Here is a 25051-nt window from a genome sequence, read left to right on the forward strand (position 1 = left end):
CAACTGTCAACTCAACATCTTCACTTGAACAACTAACCTCTGACTTCAGAAATCTGAACTTCTGATTTTCTCCTCCAAGCTTGTCCCTCCCCCAGTGTTCCAAAATGCAGTAAAAGGCACTACAGATTCACTTGGCCAAGAACCTAGGATTCATCCTGGATTCCTCCCCACCCTGCTTACATGCCAGATTTCATCCATCAGCAAATTCTGTCAGCTCTAACCTGAAAAGTTACCCAGAATCTGGCAGCTGTTTACCAGCTCCATCACCTCTACCTTAGTCCAAACCCCTCTCACACAGGTACCTCTCACCTAGACTATCGCAATAACCTGCAACTGGTTAGTCTCAGCTTTCACGCTTGCCTCCAACATCCACAGCCACAACCTACACATCCACAATCTATTCTCCAAACAGCAACTTGTGATTCCTTTAAAATGTAAGTGATTGCAAACCCAACTACCTGTCCTCATACTGGGGACACAATCCCAGGTTCTTACCTTGGTCTGTGAGAGCCTGTGGGATCCTGCTTCCAGGTTTCCCTCCCTCACTCCAGCCACACCAGACTTGTCCTTTTTTCAGCACATCCAGCATGCTCATGCCTTAGCACCTCCTCACCTTCTCCTCACTCAGTCTGGAAAACCATTCCCCCAGATACCTGCATGTCTCATTTCCCCACTTCATCCAGGTTCCATTCAAATGTCAGCTCGTCAAAGAAATCTTCTCTGACCTGCTATCTGAGAGAGAGGCTACTTCTTTCATACCTTCTCTCATTGTTTCATAATAGGTAACCTTCCTTTCTGGTTTAGGACTTGGTCTGTTGTGTTTCATGCTGCACCCATTGCTTACAACAATGGTTGGTACACAGGAGGTGCTTAATAACTGTGTAATGAATGAATAAATCAATATTATAGTTACAAATGCACGTTTTAGGACATGAATAGATCATTCACTCAGGAAGAAACAGTAACAGTAAGAAAACACTTTGGGATAACAATCAAAGGAACAATCTGTTCTTCCTTTTGCCTTGCTTCAGGGGCTTATGCAAAGTAGCCGCCGCAGGCTCCTGTTTCCTGCATCCTGTGCGCTCCATTAGCGTGCTGCTTCACGCTCTGATCTCCTGCACTCCCCAAACCCAGGCTGCAGATCCACCTCTGCAGGCCTGTCTCAGGCTCTCCTCATTCTGTCGGCCTGTTGGGGCCCTTTTCTTCACTCACACCCCTGTGCCAGTACTATCAAAGATCGACACATTAAAAGTAAAATAACAGATTGTAATGGCTTTATTATGCTCATTATTAAAGCCATACAATTTATAGTTAGAGAAAACATAGAGAGAATATAAAAATCTCTTTCACTCTTCCGAGATACCTTTCAAATGACTATTAACATTTTCTGTATCTATTGATATGATCATGTGATTTTTGTCTTTGCTTTTGTTTATGTGATGTAGTATGTTTATTGATTTGTGAATATTGTACTATCCTTGCATCCCTGGGATGAATCCCACTTGGTCATGGTGTATGATGTTTTTAATGTGTTGTTGGATGCGGTTTGCCAGTATTTTGTTGAGGATTTTAGCATCTATGTTCATCAGTGATATTGGCCTGCAGTTTTCTTTCTTTCTTGTGTCTTTATCTGGTTTTGGAATTAGAATGATGCTGGCTTCACAAAAAGAGTTTGGGAGTTTTCCATCATTTTGATTTTTTGGAATAGTCTGTGAAAGATAGGGGTTAGCTCTTCCTTATATGCTTTGTAGAATTCTCCTGTGAAACCATCTGGTCCAGGGCTTTTGTGTGTTGGGAGTTTTTTGATTACTGCTTCAATTTCATCTGCTGTTATTGGTCTGTTCAGGCTGTCTGCTTCTTCTTCATTCAGTTTTGGAAGATTATATTTTTCTAGAAATTTGTCCACTTCACCTAGGTTTTCAAATTTCTTGGCATACAGTTCTTCATAGTAATTTCTTACAATCCTTTGTATTTCTGTGGTATCAGTTGTAATCTCTCCTCTTTCATTTCTGATTGTGTTTATTTGGGTCCTCTCTCTTTTTTTCTCGATGAGCCTGCTTAAAGGTTTGTCAATTTTGTTTATCTTTTCAAAGAACCAGCTCCTGGATTCATTGATCCTTAGAATTGTGATTTTAGTCTCTATGTCATTTAATTCTGCTCTGATCTTGGTTATTTCCTTCCTTCTACTTGCTCTGGGCTGCCTTTGTTGTTCTTCAAGTACTTTTAGGTGTAGGATTAGGTCGTTTATTTGAAATGTTTCTATCTCTCTTAGGTAGGTCTGTATCACTATGAACTTCCCTCTCAGGACTGCCTTGGCTGTGTCGCATAGGTTTTAGATTGTTGTGAGTTCATTTTCATTTGTTTCCAGGAACTTTTTGCTTTCTTCCCTAATCTCATTCTTGACCCATTCATTGTTTAATAGCATGCTATTCAATCTCCATGATTTTGAGTGTTTTGGGTTTTTTTCCTTGGGGTTGGTTTCTAGTTTCAGTCCTTTGTGGTTGGAGAAAATGCTTGATATGATTACAATTTTCTTGAATTTGTTGAGGCTTGTTTTGTGTCCTATCATGTGGTCTGTCTTTGAAAATGTTTCATGTGCATTTGAAAAAATGTGTATTTAGCTTCTCTGGGATGAAAGGCTCTATATATATCAGTTAAGTCCATTTTATCTAGGGCCTTGTTCAATGCCACAATATCTTTGTTGATATTTTGTTTGGAAGATCTGTCCATTTTTAACAGTGGGGTATTAAAATCCCCTACTATAACTGTATTGCTGTCAATATCTTTCTTGAAGTCCTCCAATATTTTCTTTATGTATTTGGGTGCTCGTATGTTAGGTGCATATATATTTACAATGTTTATGTCTTCTTGGTGGATTCTTCTCTTGAGTATTATGAAGTGACCTTCTGCGTCTCTCTTTATGGCCCTTTTTTTGAAGTCTATTTTGTCTGAGTATTGCTACCCCAGCTTTTTTCCCCTGTCCATTTGCTTGGAAAATTTGTTCCCAGCCTTGCACTTTCAAAGTGAATATCAACATTTTAGATTAACTCAGCTCCAAGCAGGAAACTCTCTTGCCCCAACTATGGTCATATGAGATCCACCCTGTCTGGTTTAGTCCCTTGGTCTCCCAGACAGGATGAAGGAGAATAATAGAAATAATATACACTGAAGCATGTTATAATTGGTGAATCAACAAAAAGAGAAGCATGTATAGAATGACTGGTGCCATGCTAGTGAGGTTGTGATTTTCTAATCTGTATACCACTAATAACATTTTAAATTAGAACAGTATTCTGGTTGCATGACACTATGACAATATTTTGTTATAGAAATATGCATGGCTTTTTTACATTTAAAATAATCTACTGGCAGAAAAAAACTTACATGCAAAAAGATATTGTAGATAACCTATTTTAGCCAAAATATGGAAAATCATTTCCGAGTTCAATAATGGAGAAATAGTTAAGTAAATTGTGGTATGTAAATCTTAATGAAAATTACTTTTCCATTAAAAATTAAAATTATGAACAATATATACAAAATGATTATGATTTAATATTAAATAAAAAAACAAACAAAATCAGATTTTAAAATAGGTAAACATATTCATGAATATGGACAAGGGAAAGTGAGTAGAAGACAATACCTCCCCCAAAAGAAAGTACTGTTTGAATATATATACTGTCATTGTTTTGATATATATCTTTTGTTTTATTACACAAGGACACAGAGAGGAAATAAAAATGTTATCAGTGGTTTCTCTGTGGCAGAGATAGATGGCCATGGTGTGCCTGACAACTGTTCCCAACACCCTCCCTCCTTGCCAGTTTCCCACACAAAAGGTTGAAAATGCTGGACTGGATGTCCCAGCCCCCTTTGTGGCCAGTGCTGGCCACATGACCCACTCATAGACAGTGAAAACCAAGGGGAAGCCTTTGGAGTGCTGCTGTAAAACCATTTCTTCCTGGATAAAGAAGCGAGGCCCATAAAAAAAATCCTTTTTGCTTTTGCCTTTTTGCTCCGACTTTGTACTTAATGACGACTGATTCTGGAAGTTGTGGCCACCATCTGGCAATATCACCAGCACTCTGAGTAGGACAGAGTGGGATGATAGAAAAGACCCTTAATACTAGACAACATCACTGAGTCACTGAACACACCCAAGGACAGATTGTCTCAAGAATTCCTTTTTTTTAAGATTTTGTTTATTTATTTATATCTTTTAGAGAGGGGGGAAGGGAGGGAGAAAGAGAGGGAGAGAAACATCAATGTGCAAGAGAAACATCAATTGGTTGCCTTTCACACCCCCAGCTGGAGACCTGGCCTACAGCCAAGGCACGTGCCCTGACTGGGAATTGAACCAGCAACCTTTTGGTTCTAAGGCCAGTGCTCAATCCACTGAGCCATACCAGCCAGGGCAGTCTCAAGAATTCTTGATAATGAAACAATAATGTCCTTTTGTTTCAAACCACTGTTAGGTTTTTTAGGTTTTCTGTTATTTGTAGCTCAATGCATTCTAACTGATACCATTCTTTTCTTTAAAAAAAAGATTTTATGTATTTATTTTTAGACAGAGGGGAAGGGTGGGAGAAAGAGAGGGAGAGAAACATCTATGTTTGACTATCTCTCGTGTGCCCCCTACTAAGGACCTGGCCTGCAACCCAGGCATGTGCCCTGACTAGGAATTGAAGTGGTGACTCTTTGGTTCATAGGCCAGCACTCAATCCACTGAGCCACACCAGCCAGGGCTAACTGATACACATTCTGACTGATACAGCTAGACAAAAATAAGATTCATTGGCACACACAGGTATTCCAAGGGTATAGGAACCACACAGTGACAGGAAACATCACAACAAATGTACAAATTAATTTAAAAGAAGGTTACACGTTAGCCCTGGCTGGGTAGTTCAGTTGGTTAAGTACCTTCCCTATATGCCAAGGTTGTCCATTCGATCTCCAGTCAGGGAACATACAAGAAACAACAATGAAAGTGTAAATAAATGGAACAACAAATTGATGCTTCTCTCTCCCTCTCTCTCTTTCTCTAAAATCAATAGATAAAAAAGGGTTTAAATGAATGTTATACGCTTTTACAGAAGGGAGTAAAAAAAACAAAAATATATTAAGTACTTATTTGTTGTAAGGTTCCCTGGATCTATTAATATCCTTGGTAGAAAAAATGTTTAATATTTAAGATTAAAATAAGACAAGAATCTGGATATCTTTTTTGGTGCGTACGTGACAGGAAGCAGCCAATCAGGGCATGATACAGCGGCTGTTGTCTTCCTCTTGACAGCCTCTCACTCCTGTCCCCGGTGTGGAGTACTACTGCACTATGTGAGGTGGGGCCCCCTGGGGTTTGAAGATGTGCTTCCCAGGGGGTGAGAATGGGATTCCTTTATCAATCTGGTGTCAGGAGTCCCTTCAACTCATCCTCCGTCTCTCCTCAACACAGATCTGGTTTTGGGGATGATAATGAGTAATTGAATTTGCTGAGAAGGGAATTGATTGCCTAAAAGCCAGAGAAGTTGGTGACAAAATAGCTTGTTATAAATGGATGCTTTATTGGAAACACAGTTCTCATTTATCTTATTTTTTCTAAATGGCAAATGACACAGCACATTAGCTGACTCTTAGGTTAAACAGGAAAGCCAGGAGAATGGACTCTGATTATTGTCAATGAGGTGGGGAATCCTTGGCTTGATTGAGGCAGCGAGAGTGGCTTTTAAATAGCATGTAAGCGGTAAGAGTGAAGAAATTGGCTGTGCCCCAGGATTACTAAATGATGGGGAGGCAGGGGTGAAATGACCACAACACGTGTCATCCCTGTGGTCACTGGTGTTGGTTTGGAGGCTCGGGTTGGCTGGGGGGTGGGGGCCGAGGCAGGCTGAGGAACCTCCTTCACCCTTTCCTGCTTCACGAAGCTCCCTCCTGAAGCTGCTTAGGGAAACGGGTTTGCTCTCAGTTCAGATCCCAATTATCTGCAGGTAACAGCAAACCCTTTCCAAAGGGTCTTATACAAACGTCTTCCTATTTTGTGTCTGTTTTCCCACACAACAAGAAACCCAGAAGCAGGCCGATGCTTTATTAGCTCACTGGGTGATCGACATTACCACCAGGCACCTGGTCTCTCTTTCTATATGTCTGTTGCCCCCTCCTTAATGTGCCAGTTTTCACCCTTGGCTCTTCACGATAGCAAGATGGCTATGTCTCCATCATTTCCAATCCAAAGCAGGAAGAGAGGCATGGGAGCACAGGCCACCACTAGCTATACATACTTCTAAAATCTGGAAAGAAGAAAAATTCAAGAGACTTCTGTTTATGTGTTATGGGTCCAAATTGTGTCACGTGGCCACCCCGGTGCTTGAACTTATGCAAAGTGAGTGCAGCATAATTTAGCTAAAGTGTAAAGATGATAAAGGTAGTAAGACCACTCCAGAATTACTTCAAGAATGGATATTTGGAGTCAACAAAAAGTGAGTCTTCATTCTTGGATAGAGTGAAAAACAAACTGCAGAGGAAAGAAAGATTTCTAAAAACCTCTTTTCCTTCTCTCATAAAAAGAACATTGGCAATCTCCACTGTCAAGCAGCTGTGTTGGAAACTGCTCTTATTCATCTAAGTTTGGGGTTATTTAAGATCTTGTACAAGTCATGACCCATATACCTAAGTCTGATCCAAAAGAAACTCTCATGTTAAAAGGGGGAAAAAAAAACATTATATTCAGGAAGAGTTCAGCCATGGGAACAATGCCGAGATTTCCTAAAGCGTTTCCCAGATCTCACCAATCTGTGCATAAACATGCATGTAACCAAAATGTAGTTTTGCGGCTTCTGGGCAGCTCTCGTAATTTAAAACATATCCTTTAAAATCAACAGACCCACCCATGTAGAAGAATCAAATAGATTCTCACTGCTTGGCTGGCCAACAAGATCATTGTTTTTCCTAAGAAGGCTTCTTCTCAACACGTCCTGTAATGTGGGGAGGCTGACTGGGCAGATCAGGGGGCCTTGGTGGGCCCTGAACTGCCCAGCTCTAACAGAAGACTGGCAGCGGGCACTCCCAAAGGTGAAGGTTGTGCCTTGACCACATGGTGCTTATTAATCCATCTGGGAGTTGTTCACATCACAGAACCTGAAGCCAACTTGCTGGAAAACCTTTAAACTGCTCTGAGTGCAAGAAGAAAAGTGGATGACACTTGTGGTTCAAATTCCAGGCGTTTGGCTGAAATAGAAATGGTTTAAGTGTGATTGGGGGTTCCCCATCCAGGTGAGACTAAGAGACAGGTTACTTTGACCTTAACAGTTGTAGCCTACATTCTTTTTCCTTTATTTGCCAAAGTGGACTCAACCAAGTCAAGTTAATGTATCCATCAGAGTTTTTCCAGAGAAGCATAGTCTCTAGGGGTGACAGCATAAGGCATTTATTTTAGGGATTTGACCTTATTCACTGGTGGGAGCTGATGAAACAGTCTCTGGAACTTGAAGTTTGCAGGCAGACAGTTGGGAAGGAAGTGGGGGAAGTAAAGACACACGTGTGAGGATGAGGCAGAAACGGAAAGGATGTCTGGGCCTCGAACTGGACTCTCAGCTACCACAAGCCTTAGGGTCTATGGCAGGTCTATGAGGCAGGTGACCTGCAGGATGAGCTGGTGATTCTGTCCCATGGAGAAGAGTGCACCTGGCCTTGGAGCTGGAGAAGCTGACATAGGAAACCTGGTGCAACCTGGAGGAGCTCACACCAACCAGAGGAGCTACCAGATGTGCAATCTTATGAGTGGCATCTGCACCCCATGCCAGTAGCATCCTTTGAGCACAAAAAGAATATGGCTGCTTCATTTCTGCATTCTGAATCTCAAACAAAATTTCTCTTCTGACCCTAGCCAAAGGTGCATGGAGCAGAATTCTGGGAAATGTAGTTCCAGCTTAGCTAAATTGACACACTACACATCCACCCTAAGGGGAAGAAGGCAGCTGGGTAGACTGCAGAAGCATTAGTATCTCGCTAGTGTTTCCAGATGGAAAATTGGATATACTTTATGGTCAAGTAGCCAGATTAATTGAGGGTGGGAAAAGGCAAGCATTTTCACATTACGTGACAAAAACAATCCGGGATGGAGCCTATAAAAGCTAAAAGTTCCACATAAATTATTCAAATTGTCAAAAAGACGCCGAGAAAATGAATAGACACCTTGAGTAGAATAAAAGTGCTAAAGGCAATTGAATGGTCCCGAGGAAGGAATGAGCTTCCTTGAGGGGTCTTTAGTAGCAAGAGTAGCAGCAGCTCCAGGGGAGAGGACCTCTTGGTCTTCACCCACATCCCTTGGAGTGAGGAGCAGGGATGTATGCGCAGGAGATGAAACCAGGGAGTTATTTTCATAGTTTCCTTGTGGAGGAAAGAGATTCAGCAGCTCTAGTCAATAATCCGTCTCTGGAGAGGGAGTCTCTGCTAGATCCTCTGAAGGGTAAGCTGAGGCAGTGTGCCATGATCCACGATTGGCCAGTCTCATCACATGATCAGCAGTTTGGGGGGCCAGTGGTGGATTTCTGATTAGCCTCCTAGTCAGAGGCTAATCTTTTTTTTTTTTTCAATCCTCACCCAAGGACATTTTCATTTACTTTTTTAGAGAGCGAGAGGAAAGGAGGGAGGGAGAGAGAGACAAAAGCATTGATTGGTAGCCTAGGTACACACCCAGACCAGGGATCCATGCCAGGACCTAGGATCGCACACTTCCAAACCCGGGGTCGCATGTGCCCATGCCCAGCCTGGGATGAACCCACAACTTAGGTTTGTGCCCTGACTGGGAATTGAACCCTCAACCTTTTGGCTATGAGAGGACATTCCAACTATTGAACAACACCAGCCAGGACAGCCTCCTAGAATTCTTAACACATACTTTTTCTCAGTCTCTCTCCCTCCCTCCACTGAGAAACTTTGATATTTCTCAGTCCCCATAATTTTCTCTAAAGGAAAATTAGAGTCTTGAGTCACATTCAGATGCGTAGAATGAACCAGCCATTCACTTTTAAGAAGAGACATGGCAGTTCTTTAGAACCGATACTGTGATAACTGCTAACAACAGACATTCTGAAATGTTTCAGAGACATTTGAAGGATGTATATTTAGCTACAGAGGCTTATGTTATTTGCAACTGTCACTTTTTCTATATATCATTAAGCCGTACATCCTGCTAATTGCATACATACAGTCACCCTCAAGTGCACTTACCTGTGACCTGCCCTTGTTATAAATATTTCAGATCCACGAGCTTCTCGTCTGAGGAGATGACTGTGATTCATCCTTTCCTCTCTGGGTTGCAAACCAGGTTGCTCCTAACAACTTGAATAGAAAGCCAAGACCTATTATATAATATTTTATAATAATATTTTAAAGGGAGTGGAACTTTAATTAACATGAATGACATAAAATATAAATAATGACTGCTTATTTAAAAGGGAAATTAGTGGCATGAAATTATATGTATGTAAAAATTATATATATGTAAAAAGATAGGCATCGTGTTGATCCTATAAAGAAACAAAAATTTCTCCCTGGATATCCTGCATTACCTACTCTGAGATCATTGTTTCAATGTTCGACAAGTGCTAGCTCTCTACATTTACTAGGTGTTAAGTGTTATTTATATTGACTGTCAGTTCTTTAACTTCTGACCCATGCAAACTGGAAACATCTTCAGAGCGCAAAACATATATCAATTATTGAACATCTCAGCAACATAAAAATATCGAAATATTAATACACAGACTGCAGTACTTAACCCAAATATCCCAAGATCTAATATAGTTCAAATCAATTTCTATCCAGAGATATATATGGTCACCCTTCTAAGGTTCAACATTTTTGACATCAAAAATAGAATTTTAAATAAAGGCTCATAAGAAATGGAGGCTTGTAACTGCTTAAGGTCTCTAACTTGAAAGGGACTAAGATATATCAAGTTTCATCTGAAATGGAAGGTTTCTTACATGGTCCAAAGAGCCAAACAAACTTGCCATTTGGTATGAGTGGCACGCTCTCAGGACAGCTTCCTTTCAGGGGCAGAATGCTCCCAGCTCCCCTGGCGTGGAGGCACCTGAAACACAGGTCAGCCGCAGACCGCATACCTGCCCACAGCCTTCGTGAGCTGAGTCAGGGGGCTACCGGTGGGTTTTTCTGATGAAAACATAACGTTTGAAATTTTACACATAGGGTTTAAAATATGGCGCTCTTTCATTGGCTCATGGAGTCAAAACACAAATGTACCGAGGCACCCAAATCCAGGGTGCCTTCCCATGTAAGCAAGACATGTCGTTGCCTGTCAGGCCCTTTATTTTGAAACACAAGTGTCAATTTTTAAAAACCAGTCTTATTATATCCAGGCAATTGCATGATATGTTAGTGCTTAAGAGGAGATTTTTGTCCAATAAAGAGTCAACATTTTTAATGAACCCAAATCTAAAGTAATATTTGAGACTAAAATAATAAGCATATTTAGATGTTTTAAAGAATCTTTTCCCAGCCCTGGCTGGCGTAGCTCAGTGGATTGAGCGTGGGCTGGGAACCAAAGTGTCCCAGGTTTGATTTCCAGCCAGGGTACATGCCTGGGTTGCAGGCCATAACCCCCAGCAACTGCACATTGATGTTTCTCTCTCTCTCTCTCTCTCTCTCCCTCCCTTCCCTCTCTAAAAATAAATAAATAAAATCTTAAAAAAAATCTTTTCCCTTTATGTAGTGTTATGAATAGTTAACATTTGCAGCTGCACTGCTTTCTTTGTGCACAACAAAAAAAGACAGATTTAAGAAAAAAAGTCAGTGGGGGCGGGGTAGGTAAAGGCTATAGAGACTGGATGTGGCCAGATGGGGGGACTACTGTGTCTCCAGAGGTAACTTCCTGGTGACCTTTATTTTTTAAAAACAGTTCTTTGATTACAACAGGCTCGTCTTCCTTCCCTCCACTCTTTTCCTTCCTCCCTGCGACCAAACGGAATGGCTATTTGAATGAACACTTCCTCTCTCACCTTTAGATACCACCACCTGGACGGGGGAGGCCCCTGTTCCTTATCCTTCTTTCCCTACCTCCCACTGAAGAACATTGATGCAGTTATGGGTAAATTGTCCATTTTCAAATCAATGGCATCTTAGTTTAATAAAATAAAATAGATTATGGTGCAGGTAAAAGCAAGGCCTTCACTTAGTCTGTCAGCAACTCAACATCTTTCCGGCAGCTACGTAGACTTGGAAGACGTCCTGGTGCCCCTGTGCCCTGGTGCCCCTGTGCCTCAGTGCCCCTGTGAACTTGGAAGGCAACGTAGCCTGGAAAATCCATGCCCATGTAGCTGCTGTTCTCCAGCAGTGTACTCTCTGCAGTACCCATGGCCTTAGGGGGACTGAAGAGCATGGACTATTCCTGTTGATGCCTTAAGGGGAGCGGGACAAGGCATGAAACATTCCCACCACCCCAGAGGGTTCCCTTTAGACACCATTTTTGATTGTCCCACACACCAAATGGGCTCTGGGTAGCTCTGAAACTAACCAGAGACCTCTGGTTTCAGAGAGAATCACAGCAAAACAATGTGACACTGGCGACCCCGATCTCCAACAAAGGATCACTAGCGATAGAAGCAGATTAAGCCTCCTCTGTCCCTCTCAAAGCCTCTCACAACTTCCTGAGAATCAAGGGGGAGGCAGTGTCAGAGTCAGCTCCCATCCCCCACACAGCGAGCGGCACACTCCAAGCCTACTCTGGAGGAGAGAAGAGCTTTGAATCCCTTATGAAATTTGTTTGGACAAATTTTTTTGTTTACTAAAAGTGACTTAAGGGATGTCAAACACGCCTAAAATGACATTAATGAATGGGAAGGAAAATTTGACAAGAGGGGGTTGAAAGTGGTGATTAAAAAAAAATATATAAAGCTATTTTCTGCCCTGGCTGGTGTGGCTCAGTATATTGAGCACTGGGCTGTGAACCAAAGGGTCGTCAGTTCAATTCCCAGTCAAGGCACATGCTTGGGTTGTGGGCCAGCTCCCCCGTGGGGGTATGCGAGAGGCAACCAAGCACCGATGTTTCTCTGTCCCTCTTTCTTCCTTCCCCTCTCTCTAAAAATAAGTAAATAGAATCTTTTAAAAATAAGAATAATGCAAATATACTATTAAAAATATATATATAAAGCCATTTTTAAATATTTTCTTCTTCAGGTTGAGGCTCCTTAAATAAACTGGTTATCTAAATGTATAATAGCTTAGTTTCTGTAATTTTTAAATGTAGAGATAAAACAACACCACAGAGAGAAAAAGAGATGGGCAAAAAAGCTTAAACTGCTTTTAGTTTTCTCCCCTGAGGACATTTCACCTGTCTGTGGAAAGGAACACCCAGGCAGCCTGGGATCACCGAGCGCGGGGCAGGGATTCGAGAGACCGGGCCGAGACTCCAGCAACGACAAAGCCGCAGGCTGCCACAAGTCCACCGCCTCCCCTCGCTCGATTTCCTCCTCCATCAGACCGCCCCACGGCACTGCTTCCCCAGCTGCTTCCAATTTCCCCTTGACTTGCTCGTGAATGACTCATAACCTGATCTTTTATAGGGGCCCGAGCATTTGAAACACATCAAATGTAGCTTAAATATAACTCAAATAGTTATCCCAAATAAAACACCAATCATATAAGTAAAGAAATTCCTTCACTGCAGGGTTTGTGTGTTCCTCTGGAAGCCAGATTACGTCTCTCCCATGGTCCCAAGTGAATTCGCTGAATGCACATCGATGACGACGCTACAGGAGCCTGATGTAATTGATGGCTGTGCAGGGGTCACCTGGGACCCCTGGAGTCTCCGCCCCATCAGCAAGTGCACCCTGGCCCCCAGCAGCAGGCTTCTCTGCCAGGCCGTTTGACATCTCGGTATTAAAGCTCAGCGGAGAAAACACTCCCACGCACCTACCGAAGGAGATGCTCATGGCTTTTCTTTCTCTTAAGTTGTTAGAAAGTTAATTAGTATTTCTGATGAACAATAAGGTAAAGATAAAAATATAACAGCACACATTAACCTATACCCAGGTTTTTAAGTTATTAACATTTGACCACATTTGCTTCAGATAAAAAACCAACAAAAAAGGCCGGCCAAGGTGGAGGCATGGGTAGAGACCTGTCGCTTCCTCGCACAACCGAAAGGAGGATAACGACCAATCTAAAATCAATAAACAACTCAAAGCGCCAGAAAATTAAACTGCATGGAACTCTGACAACCAAGGAATTAGAGAAAAAATCAGCCAGAACAACCAGACCAGTAAGGCAGTGGGCTGATCTGGCTGACTCAGAACCACGGTGACTCGGCATACCGTGGGATCCGGACGGAGTGCCAGGCTCTGCAGGCTTCGAGTGAGGGGCTGACTTAAGGGGACTCAGAGGTGCTGTGGGCTATGGTGGTTGCAGCTGTAGGAGAAGCTCCCAGTCTCATATGGGAGTAGGGGAGCACGTTGAAAAGTGCTCTGGAGACCAGCATGCGGCAACATTCTTCCCTCTCTGGCTCCTCCCACATAGGCAGCGGGGCTACACAGGGTTGTCCCACCCTGGCGAATACCTAAGGCTCCTCCCCCTTACAACTTATCAGCTGCACCCAGGCAAAGAAATATGGCCCAAATGTAAGAACAGAGTAGAGCCTCAGAAAGAGAGCTAAGGAAGGAAGAGATTGCCAACCTATGTGATGTAGAATTTAAAGCCCTGGTAATCAAAATGCTCACAGAGCTGATTGAGCTTGGTCAAACAAAGAAAAAACAAATGAAGGATACCCAAAGTGAAATAAAGCAGAATGTTCAGGGAACCAACAGTGACAGGAAGGAAACCAAGACTCAAAACAACGGCTTGGAACAAAAGGAAAAAAAATAAACATCCATCCAGAACAAAATGGAGAAACAAGAATTCAAAAAAGTGAAGACAATCTTACAAACCTCTGGGACAACCTGAAACATTCCAATATCTGAATTACAGGGGTGCCAGAAGGAGAAGAGGAAGACCAAGAAAGTGAAAACTTATTTGAACAGATAATGAAGGAAAACTTCCCCAGTCTGGTGAAGGAAATAGACTTCCAGGAAGTCCAGGAAGCTCAGAGAGTCCCCAAAAAGTTGGACCCAAAGAGGAACACACCAAGACACATCATCATTAAGTTACCCAAGATTAAATATAAACAGAAAATCCTAAAAGAAGCAAGAGTAAAGGAAAGAATTATGTACAAAGGAGTTCCCATAAGACTATCAGCTGATTTCTCAAAAGAAATCTTGCAGGCAAGAAGGGGCTGGAAAGAAGTATTCCAAGTCATGAAAGATAAGGACCTACATCTAAGATTGCTCTAGCCAGCAAAGCTTTCATTTAGAATGGAAGGGCAGAAAAACTGCTTCCCAGATAAGGTCAAGTTAAAGGAGTTCATCATCACCAAGCCATTATTATATGAAACATTAAAGGGACTTATCTAAGAAAAAGATCAAAACTATGAACAGTAAAATTATAACAAACTCACAACTATCAACAAATGAACCTAAAAGAAAAGAAAAACAATGAAAAGAAAAACCAAGCAAAAAACCAGACAGGAACAGAATGAGAGAAATGGACATCTCATGGAGGGATTTCATTGGGGAGGGGGAAGGGAGGGATAGAGGGGGAAATGTACAAGGAAGAAGCATGGTTAGTAGGCGTAAAGTAGGTGGGGAGAGATGAAAAATGGTATGGGAAACAGAGGACTCAAAGAACTTGTGTGTACAAGTGGACATGCCCATGGACATGAACTAAGGGGGTGGGTAATACTGGAGAGTTGGCAGGGCAGGTGGAGGGGGGATAGAGGGGGGAAAATTGGGAAAACTGTAGTAGCATAATCAATAAAAATATTTAAAAAACAACAAAAAAGACGGAAAACATTTTAGTTGCAGTTGAAATGCCTCCCCAGTCTCAAATGAGAAGATATTACCTCTTCTTAAAGGTAACAATGTTTCTTGTTGTTCATGTGCACTTTCCCTGCTCTCATGTTTTTATAATCATCCTACACATTTGTTTGTGTGTTTTATATAACAGGTATCATACTGAAAATGACTTCTGTAACTTGCACTTTTCATTCAACATTATGTTTTAGATTAATCTGTGTTGGACTATGTAGCTGTTGTTTTTTATATATTTTAACTGCATATGCATTTCATTGTATCATGATGAGACCATGATGATCTGTTCCACCTATGGAGGATGGAAACATCTCCAAACTATTCACATTACAAACAATGCTACAATGGACACCATGCATATATCTCCTGTACAGAGGGAGTGGCAAGTACCTGGAGGGAAAATTGAGTCCTTGAAGGGTGTGCACACCTTCTACATTAGAGGATAATGCAAAATTGCTCTTCTAGGTTGTTGTGCAAATTTACACCCCATCTTTCATATATCAGAGTTCTTGCTGCTCAACATTCTCGCTAACTACTGGTATTACCGAACTTTTGGATTTTAATCATTCTGGTAAGTGTGAAATGGTATCTATCTCATTTATGCTTATAATAGGCATTTTCCTGACTGCTGGAGAAGGTGGGGATTTTTTCATGTATTTCTTGGTCTTAGAGGCTTCTTTTTCATTAACTGTTTATATCCTTTGCTCGTTTTTTCCATTGGGTTGTTGCCTTTTTCTTATTGATTTGTATTTCCTGCTGTTTGGGGATACTCATCCTTTCTTGGTTGAAAATATGAGTTGCAAATATGTCTGTGTGGCTGCCACCCTTGTTGGAGTAGTAACAACTGAGGCTTGGGTTTGGAGTTGGGGATGGAGAGGAAGAGTCAGCTTTTCATTTGGCTTTGGCTTTGGCTCTGGCTCTTCAGGTGCGTACAGAAGGCTGGACTTCCATTAGGTCCAGCCTCACTCACCACAGTGCTGCAGCGAGATTAGGGGCTGAAGCTCCTGCAAAGGTTACTTGTTTTGTTTTCTCCTCTGTGCACCACTGTGTAGGAAGGGGTGGGTATAAGGAAGGGATTAGGATCCCAATGATCAGAGACCTATCACTGCTACTGCACATACAAGTCACCCAGGAACTTCTAAAATTAATATGGATAACCTGGCCTTACCCCAGGACAATTAAATCAGAATTTCTGAGGGTGGATTCCAGGTATCAGTATTTTATAACTCTCCGGGTGATTTTAAGGTGCAGCCAGAGTGCTGAGCCTTTGCTTTAGACAAACACCCTCTTAACCATGTCCCATGATTATTTCCAACACTTTGAACTTTAAATCAAAACGCCTGAGGATTAAGACTTATTAATTAACTATGGGGAGAGGTTAAGAGTTCTAAGATATAAAATAACAACACATGTATTTTTAAAAGGCCAAGAGACTGATTACTATGTGATACAACAAAGCTTTCAAACCACTTGCAATGTTAAGGTCAACAAGCTAAGGAGTCTGTATTCCCACTCCCCACCCCCTCCATTATTTGATCTTTGTTTTGGCCTCCTTGGAAGACAAAGATGCTCAGTCTGTAACATTTTGGCAGCTGGAAGGGTGGTCCCTGGAGCCTGAAGGCTTCCTTTTTCTGAGGGTTGCAATGGTGACCCTGGGCAACTCACAGTATATTTCTGTCCTGATTACTCCCCTCTCTATTTTCCAGTTAATCCCCCCACCGCCCCACGCAGAATCTTCTCTGCTGTGTTGTGCTGCATTTTAGTTCCACAAAGGAGCCTCTGGCACTGACCTTCCAAGTCCCATTCTCCAGGGCATCTGTGAGCCTTCCTTGGCATTGAAGCCTTCCTGGAGGGTGCGCCAAATGTCTCCTGCGTACATCGCAGGGGAGAAGAGAGGTTCTTGGAAGATGCTGGGTCTCAGAGGACAAACTGTTTCCAGATTTCCCTTTTGCACTGGCAGACTGTTCAAATGCAATCCCAGGAACTCTTGAAGTACATGAATAGAAGGTAACTGGACTATTTTCAAAAGGACTTGTGACTAAACTCTTAAAAGGAAATGCCTGCTGAAAAGAATCACTAGATGCTTTCTATTTTACTCTTAGAAACTCACTAATTGATTACGGAAGGCCACAAATTTCACTCTATCTGTCTGCCAGGTCTACACTGGCTTAGGGTTCCTTCTTCACCATTCCCACCTCAACAGCATTAGTTTATTTTTTTATTCTGATTTAATCTTTATTGTATTTTTTTCCATTACCATTTAGTCCCCTTAGCCCTCCGCCCCCCCGAAGCAATCACCACATTGTTGTCCATGTCCAGGAGTCCTTTTTCCTTTTTAACAGTGTTCATTTAAAACTTCAACTACAGTGATGTTATTTAGCCTCTTCCGTGAGCCTTTCCCTTTCCCGTGCTTTCCACTTCATCTCTTATTTTATTCTTTTCTTGAAAAACTGTTGTCCTTTATCTCACACTACTTGTTTGCTTTGAGGTTTGGGTTTCTTTAAAAACCTTTTTTTACAGTACCCCCTTCAGAAGGCTTACCCCACCCTGCAAGCAGTGGCGTTAGTTACCTCCGGGGGCGCGAGCTGGAAGGGGACAAGAGCATTCACCTTTTCTTTATAAAGCTTTCTTAAAATGGGCACGTTTTACTTTAACAAAAAAAAATTTTTAAATGCTGTCACAAATAAAACTTTAAAAAAGCACACCCCTCGTTGGAATTTAGCAGCCCCACCCTGTGCACAATTTGTGATAAGTGTACATATACATGTACGTATATAAGTGCATTCGTGTTTATAAAGCATTTAGAACACCACCCAGCACATAGTGAGCCCAGCACATAGTAAACAAAAAGAAATATGTGTGCCATCATTTAACAAAAGCAGTTTTTGCGTTAAACTCATAAGCGAAAGGAAATTCCAAGTTCAGGGTGAAAATACAGTGCTCAGCCCAGTGTGGAATGTACTGCACTGCGGATGGGTAACTTCTGTTTTCTTTGTTCTCATTTGAGAAACTGGAATGAGTTAAAGTTAAGGATCATGCTGAGGTTTAATTCGTTCCATAGTTCCAAAGTGACACAATGCATGATTTAAAGCCAGACAGCCTGTCCAAGCTTTTAGTCCTTAGCGGAATTGTCTGTCTTTGATTGATTACATAGGACCGGGGGTTCTGAACACCTACTGTGATTGACCCAGGGGTGAATGCACCCAGGCAGATGGTTTGCTGCATCCCCATAATTTTTCTGGTTCCAGTCAAAGCCCTTGGATTTGAGTAGCTGTGGGATTGATCTGGAACTCCTTGGCTGCTGCTAAACCTGGCATCCACTGCTATGGCCCCAGATGGTCTGGGCTATTTCCAGGCCAGATCAGGGCATCCTGAACCTTGGTCATATGAACTGACATGGGCTGTGGGCCTGACCCGTGCTTGGGTCACCTATGGAACTGCAGCTGGGCTCTAAGCCAAGCACCGCTGAGGGTGGCAAGTGCGTTCAACCAGGAGCAGTCACTGCTGGCCGGGATGGCCTGAGACAGAGTCTTTCTCAGACTCCTGCCCCGCAGGGAGGTGAGGCTGGACCTGTTCTGACCTCAGCTCAGTGGGTGCTGCTGCCCCTGGCTCAGCTTTGGTTTCAGCTCAGTTAAGTTGACGTCAGTGCTGCTCTCTCAACTTAAGCTTTCCTTGAAGGCAATCAAAAATTGGAGAGAATTACATTTGCAAATATATAAATTTTTTTTTTGCAAATATATCTTTCTGATCTTAGTACTTTGTAGCTGCATTTTTTATTAGAAAAAAAATTCCTAATTATAATCAACCAAAAAAGCTTATCCAGTGTTTACCTTGGTGGTTGGCAATGGTGCTCTTGCTTGCCTTTTTTTTTTTTTTTTTTAAGTGTAACTTGCTTTCACTGGAACGGGAAATTCTGCAGGGACTTATGAAAAAGTACAGGGGCTTCTTTTGTGTTCTTAGGCACTAATTCAAAGAATTCAATTGCTCATGGATCAATAATGCTACAACTTTTATAACTTCTGAGAGAATTCATCCTGCTGGGGTTTCTTTAAGTTTAAAAGAGAATATTTTTATGAGGCTTAGTTTAATGAGGAAGAATTAAGTGTGGATTCATGATTGCTTAGGGAGGGATAGTTCTGGAACTTTCCAAATGACTCCATTCAGAGTGAGAAGCCAAGTCCAGCCCCTGGGACTACACACGCATGTCCTTCCGACTATTCTAGCTTTGGGGGTTGTCCAGGAGCACCTCCTGTCTGGAGACGACTGGTTAGGGCGGGGGCTGGTCAGTAATATAAAGTGAAAGTTTGACACACTCTTGCCAGCCATGTCCCAGGCCTATGTTCTTACTGGGTTTCTTTAGCCTCCTGCTGCCCCTTGAATCGATGCCCTGTGAGGACGTGGCTCTCCCAAAGGGACAGGAGTTTATTTATAATGACTGCAAAAACAATCGACCAGGCTGGAAATTAATTGTATGCATGTTTAATATATAAAATAGCTACACATTTCAATTTCATTCTCATTTCATTTCAGTTCTTCAAAGACATTTCCTGGCCAAAATATTGATAGTAATATTCAGACATGGTCTGGGTTCTTCTCTCTCTTGCTCTCTCTTTATTAAGGACAGATGTGCTTTTAGTCGAAGAGTGATTTCTCTTACAGGCTGTGTCCATCTGATAACATAGCAGACATTCAACATATACTTGTTAAATAGATGAGCAAAGAATAAGGGATATGTTCAATTCTATTCTGAAACATTTGTTGAGTACCTTGTATGTCTAGGGAGAACGAACACAAGCAGCTGCCTCCAAATCTGGCCAATCTCAACCTCACACTAGGGGTGTCATCCGAGCAATTAAGATGTGATTCCCCTCTCTCCCCCACCTAATCAGTTGTTCTATGAGCACAACTTAGGGTGAATTTCTATATATTTACAATGGAATCATCACACCTATATCAGAGTTTCTCAGCTTGGGCACTATTGGCATTTTGGACCAGATCATTCTTTGCTGTGGGGCCTGTCCTGTGGGATGTCTCACAGCCTCCCTGACCTCTCTCCACCAGATGCTGGCAGGACACCCCCTGCCCAAATCAGGACAATGAGAATTGTTTCTGGACACTGCCGCGTGTCCTCTGGGGGGAAACCACCCTGCACTGGAAACCAGGAATCTATATAAAAGAGTAATATATGGTTAGACCACGTTAAACAATCCTAAAATTACAAAAACTCTCGATAACCCCCTTTTCCCCTCCTCAGTGAAGGTGTTCTGTGATGTTCTGTTCCAAGGAACACACATTGAATGCACTTTTTTCTGAGTAACAAGGCTTTGTTTATGGGAACAATGAGTGTTGCTTTAAGACAGAGATTTGTAGTTCAAAAAACTTACAAAAATAATATTTGATTTCTTTTGAAACAGAGTAATAGAAAAGTGAAGACCCAAATGGTCACAATCCTCACTCTGATTAACTAACATTATAAAGGTGAAATTATTCAGTACAGGTGGTAAAAAATGAACACAAGCAGGTAAAAATAGACAACAAACATCCCCCTCCTTCTGCTCCAGTCCCTCTTCCCCTCCCCAAAGCTAAGCACTTTGAATATTTTTTATTGCATAAAAAATAGTTTGCCGTGTGAAAAGTTTATGCTTTCCTCTGGAGGAATTGGGAGAGACATAGGTGTGAACTTGAGGTGGAAGCAGAGCGGGGCCTTGAAGCTAAGCCAATTCTGAACAGGTCAGAAAGGAAGACTTGGGCTTTACTTTCATGAAAAGAGTCTGAGACTATTCATTACTTATCTCTCCTCCCTAGGAAGGGATAGTCTTCTTTTTCCCAGGGTGCCCTGGCTGCATATTTTGGAAATTTAGCTGTTTTTAGTTTAAATCTGATAGAGTTTTCACTCTCAGAGCCAGCTTGCTGAGACTGTTCCCTTGGCAGAGGGTTCTGTCCCCATCTTTGTTAAGGCTGACCTGTTGCGGGGGTGCCAGGGACTCATTTAATGCCCTTTTCCCTCAGCACACAGGGCACCCACTCTTTCACTGCATTATCGCGCTGTTCTGGAGTGAACAATTCAGCCTTTGTCATGCCGCTGAGGTTCCCGGCCAGGTCCTCTGAATGGATGCAGGTTTCTGGCGAGATGGGCACCCAGGGTACAGTAGTTAATGTCCTCTCCTTAAAAGGTGCCTGTGGATTCCAGCAGCTTCCCTTAATGAGTCGGCTCCTCAGAAAAGTCCTGAATTTGTTTGATTTCTTGAGCACTTGCAGCTCTTTTTCTGAAAATACAGACATTATGAGGAATTCTCTAAGCATGCTTTTCATCCAGTGAATGAATTTCTTTATATGTCCCAGCCGCTAGCACCCGAAAGTTCAGATGCATACAAGTGAAAAGGGGCATTTGTAGGAGGAAGAGAATATTTCAGGACAACAGAGTGTTCTGATTATTTGTGAGCTTTCATGACATTTCCCATTTTAACATGTTACCATTTGTTCACTCACTTATTCATGCAGGCACAGACATTGATTAGACAACAACTGTGTGCAAGAGACTTGGCTGGGCGCTGTGTGGGACCCAGTGATCATAAGAGGGAGCTGATCAGTGCGGCTCTGAGCTTGAATCTGGGGATCAAAACACTTTTCAGCTTTGCCCTTCTGGACTATGTAATCTTGAGCAAGTCACTCCCCTGCTCTCAGTCTCAGATTTCACATCTGAAAAATCAGAAAAATAATAGAATCAACTTTACAGGGTTATGGCGAGAATTAATTGAGATATGCTGGCAAAGCCTGTGCTACAAAGCATATTCTAATTGCAATTTTGATGTTTACTTAAAAAAGAAAGCAACTTGTAGACTAAATGAAAAGCAGGTATTTATGCAGTAATTATATCTTACATGATAAAGAATAATAAATGCTATGAGAAATAGAAAGGAGGGTATATTAATAGAGTAAGTGGCACTAGCTACTATAATAAATAAGCCCCAAGCCTGTGGATTAACACAATAGGGATGTTTTCCTAGTATGAAATTGGACATGCAAGTGACTTGGGCATTCTGGCTCCTTCCATGTTATGGCCTTTGAGAGCTTCAGAATCATTCACCTCAAGGTACATGAGTAGACAAAAAGAGAGTATATGTGAAATAGTGCTGGGATGTTATATATAACTAGGCCTATATATTAGTTATCTACTGTGTGACAAATCGCCCAAATTTAGAAGCTTAAAACAACTCAGTTTCTTTGGATCAGGAAGCCTAGAGCATTTAGCTGGGTGGTGCTGGCTTTGGGTCTCTCATGGGGCTGCAATCAAGATTTGGCTGGGCTGCAGTTATCTGAAGACTTGAATGAGGTTGGAGCAACCTCTTCCAAGACAGCTCATTCACATGGCTTTTGGCAGAAGGCCTCACTCATCTCTTTGTTGGCTGTCAGCAGAGGCCTCAGTTTCTTGCCTGTGGAGCTCTGCATTGGGCTGTTTGAGTATCTTTACAATATGGCAGCTGGCTTCCCCCAGAGCCAGGGATCTGAGAGAGAGAAAGAGAGTAAGGAGGAAGCTCTAATGCCTGTTGTGATCCAGTCTCAGAAGTCACATGCTGCCACTCCTGTTATATCTGTTCATAGAAGAGAATTACTATGTCTGAGTTACTATTACATTCAAGGGACAGGAAATAAGTTCCAATCCTTCCTTCCTTCCTTCCTTCCTTCCTTCCTTCCTTCCTTCCTTCCTTCCTTCCTTCCTTTTAGAGAGGGGGGAAGGGAAGGAGAAAGAGAGGGAGAGAAACATTGATGTGACAGAGAAATATCAATCAGCTGCCTTTCCAAATGCACCCTGACTGGGACCAAACCTGCCACCTGGGCACTCACCCTGACTGGAAATCAAATTGGCAACACTTCACTTTTGGGGATGATGCCTAACCAACTAAGCCATGCCGGCCAGGACTAAGCTCCAATTCTTGAAAGGACAATTGTCAAAGAATTTGAGGACCAAATATGTATTGAGCACAGAGCTCTTGAAACCCTTGGAATTTCTTAAGTGATAAGCAGATGAAAGTGAATGAAGTGTTTTTGGTTATTCATAAGAAGCCCCTGTTGACCACACAAGAGTTTATTTTAATGAGGTGACTTTTGGAAAGCCCCTAAGGATGGCGGGAGGCTAGTTGCCACAGAAACCAACCATGTGATCAGAGAGCTGGAAGTTTCAGCCTGACTCTTTGCAACCTCCAGTGAGGGGAGAGGGACTAGAGGTTGAGCTAATTACCAGTCACACCTACATGATGAAGCCTCCATAAAAATCCATATAATTTGGGGTCCAGAGGGCTTCCTGCTTGGTGAACACATCCATGTACCAGGAGGGTGGTGTACCCCAACTTGATGGGGACAGAAAATCCTGTGCTTGAGACCTTATTGGACCTTGCCCTGGGCATCTCTTCACCTGTTTGTTTATATTCTTTAAAATATAATAAAGGATAGTTCACTGGCAAATGTAAGTAAGTGTTTCCTTGAGTTCTATGAACAATTCTAGCAAATTATTTAACCCCAGAAAGGGGTCATGAGGACCTTGATTTATAGCCAGCTTGTCAGAAGTGTGGATGACAACCTGGGATATACAGTTGGCGCCTGGAGTGAGGGGGTGGCCTAGTGGAACAGGGCCCTTAGCTTGTGGGAGCCCAATGCTGATGCCAAGAAGACAGTGTCAGAACTGGATCCAACTGTGGGATGCCCAGCTGGCGTTAGAGATTGGTAGGTGGGGGGAGAACCCCACATGGCAGTCACAGATGTGAGTAGAGAAGTAGAGGAAAACAAGTTTTCTCTTCATAGGTTCTGGTTCCTTCTTTGCTCTTCACTAGCTGTGTACCTGGGGCAATCTACTTAGCCTCTCTCAGTCTCAGTTTCCTTATATCTGCAATGGGAACAATAATGGCCCTTTCAGTGGTATTGGGAGGATTTGAGAAAACATGCATAAAATATGTAGGGCAGTGAATGGTAATCAAGTGATCAATGGAGCCTCTTTATGGTGAATGAAGAAATGAGCCTAGACAGTTTTTAAAACTTGCTCAAAATTGCATAAGGAGGTAGTTAGGAATTGGATTGGAATCTCACGTCAGAACCGGTATGAACAAAGGCACAGAGGTCAGAAATATTACCTGGGCCTGGGACAGAGGTGGCAGAGAGTGGTCTGGGCAGAGAGGGGTGTGGCAACACCGGCCCAAGAAAGTAGGTGAGGAGCTTGAGCTTGAGGCAGTGAAGAGGATCTTCACATCTAGGGCAGGGTGGTGTTGTATGCAAACATATTCTGAGATTCAGTTGCAAACAGATGAATGATAAAATTAACACAGTAGACTTTGAATCAGGTCTAGGAATAGTCATTCAGCCACCAAGCTCCGTGGAGAAAGATCTACTCAAAAGCACCCAGAGGCTTTTCTCATGATTCTCAACCTGTAGTCAGGGAAACAAAGAGACTAAAAAAAGGTATCACCAAAGAAACGCTGTTTTAACAATATCTATAAAGGAAAGAAGGAAACCAGCTACATATTCTGTGCCGACGTTCCCATGGTAGTTCATGTCTATATGGGTGATCACACCCATATGGTGTGAGTGTGATCACCCATATAGCCCAGGTGTAATTGTATGTGTGCTGGGGCCGGTGTGGAGGACCCACACCTTGTGCACGTGCCTCTGCAGTTGGGAGAGGGGTATAAGTACACGGGTCCCCTGTGGTGTTCCACAGGTGGATAAGAAATTCCCAGGGGCTTTTTTTCCCCTTCTGAAAACTCCCAAGTTTACACTGATGCCTGAACTTCTTTTCTGAGCTTCTGACCTAAATCTGACCTGGTTAGCAGACATTTTTATTTGAATGTCACATAGAGATCTCATACTTCACATCCAAGTCCAAAATCATGATTAAGACCATATTCCTTGTTCAACTATTTTAACCTAATCTTCAGTATCTTAGTAAATGACACCACATCTACCCAGGTATTCAATCCAAAAATCTGGTCATCGTTTTTGTTCCTCCTCCTGCCTCACGATATCCTGTTGTTTTAACATGCCAGATGGAAGCAGCAGTCTTTCTATAACCTAACCTCAGAAGTGACATAGCATCACTTCTGTGGTGTTGTTTTCACTAAACATAAGTCATAAACATAATC

The sequence above is a fragment of the Phyllostomus hastatus genome, unplaced genomic scaffold (assembly GCF_019186645.2).
Source record: "Phyllostomus hastatus isolate PE091 unplaced genomic scaffold, TTU_PhHast_1.1 phas_scaffold_78, whole genome shotgun sequence".
NCBI classification, from domain to species: Eukaryota; Metazoa; Chordata; class Mammalia; order Chiroptera; family Phyllostomidae; genus Phyllostomus; species Phyllostomus hastatus.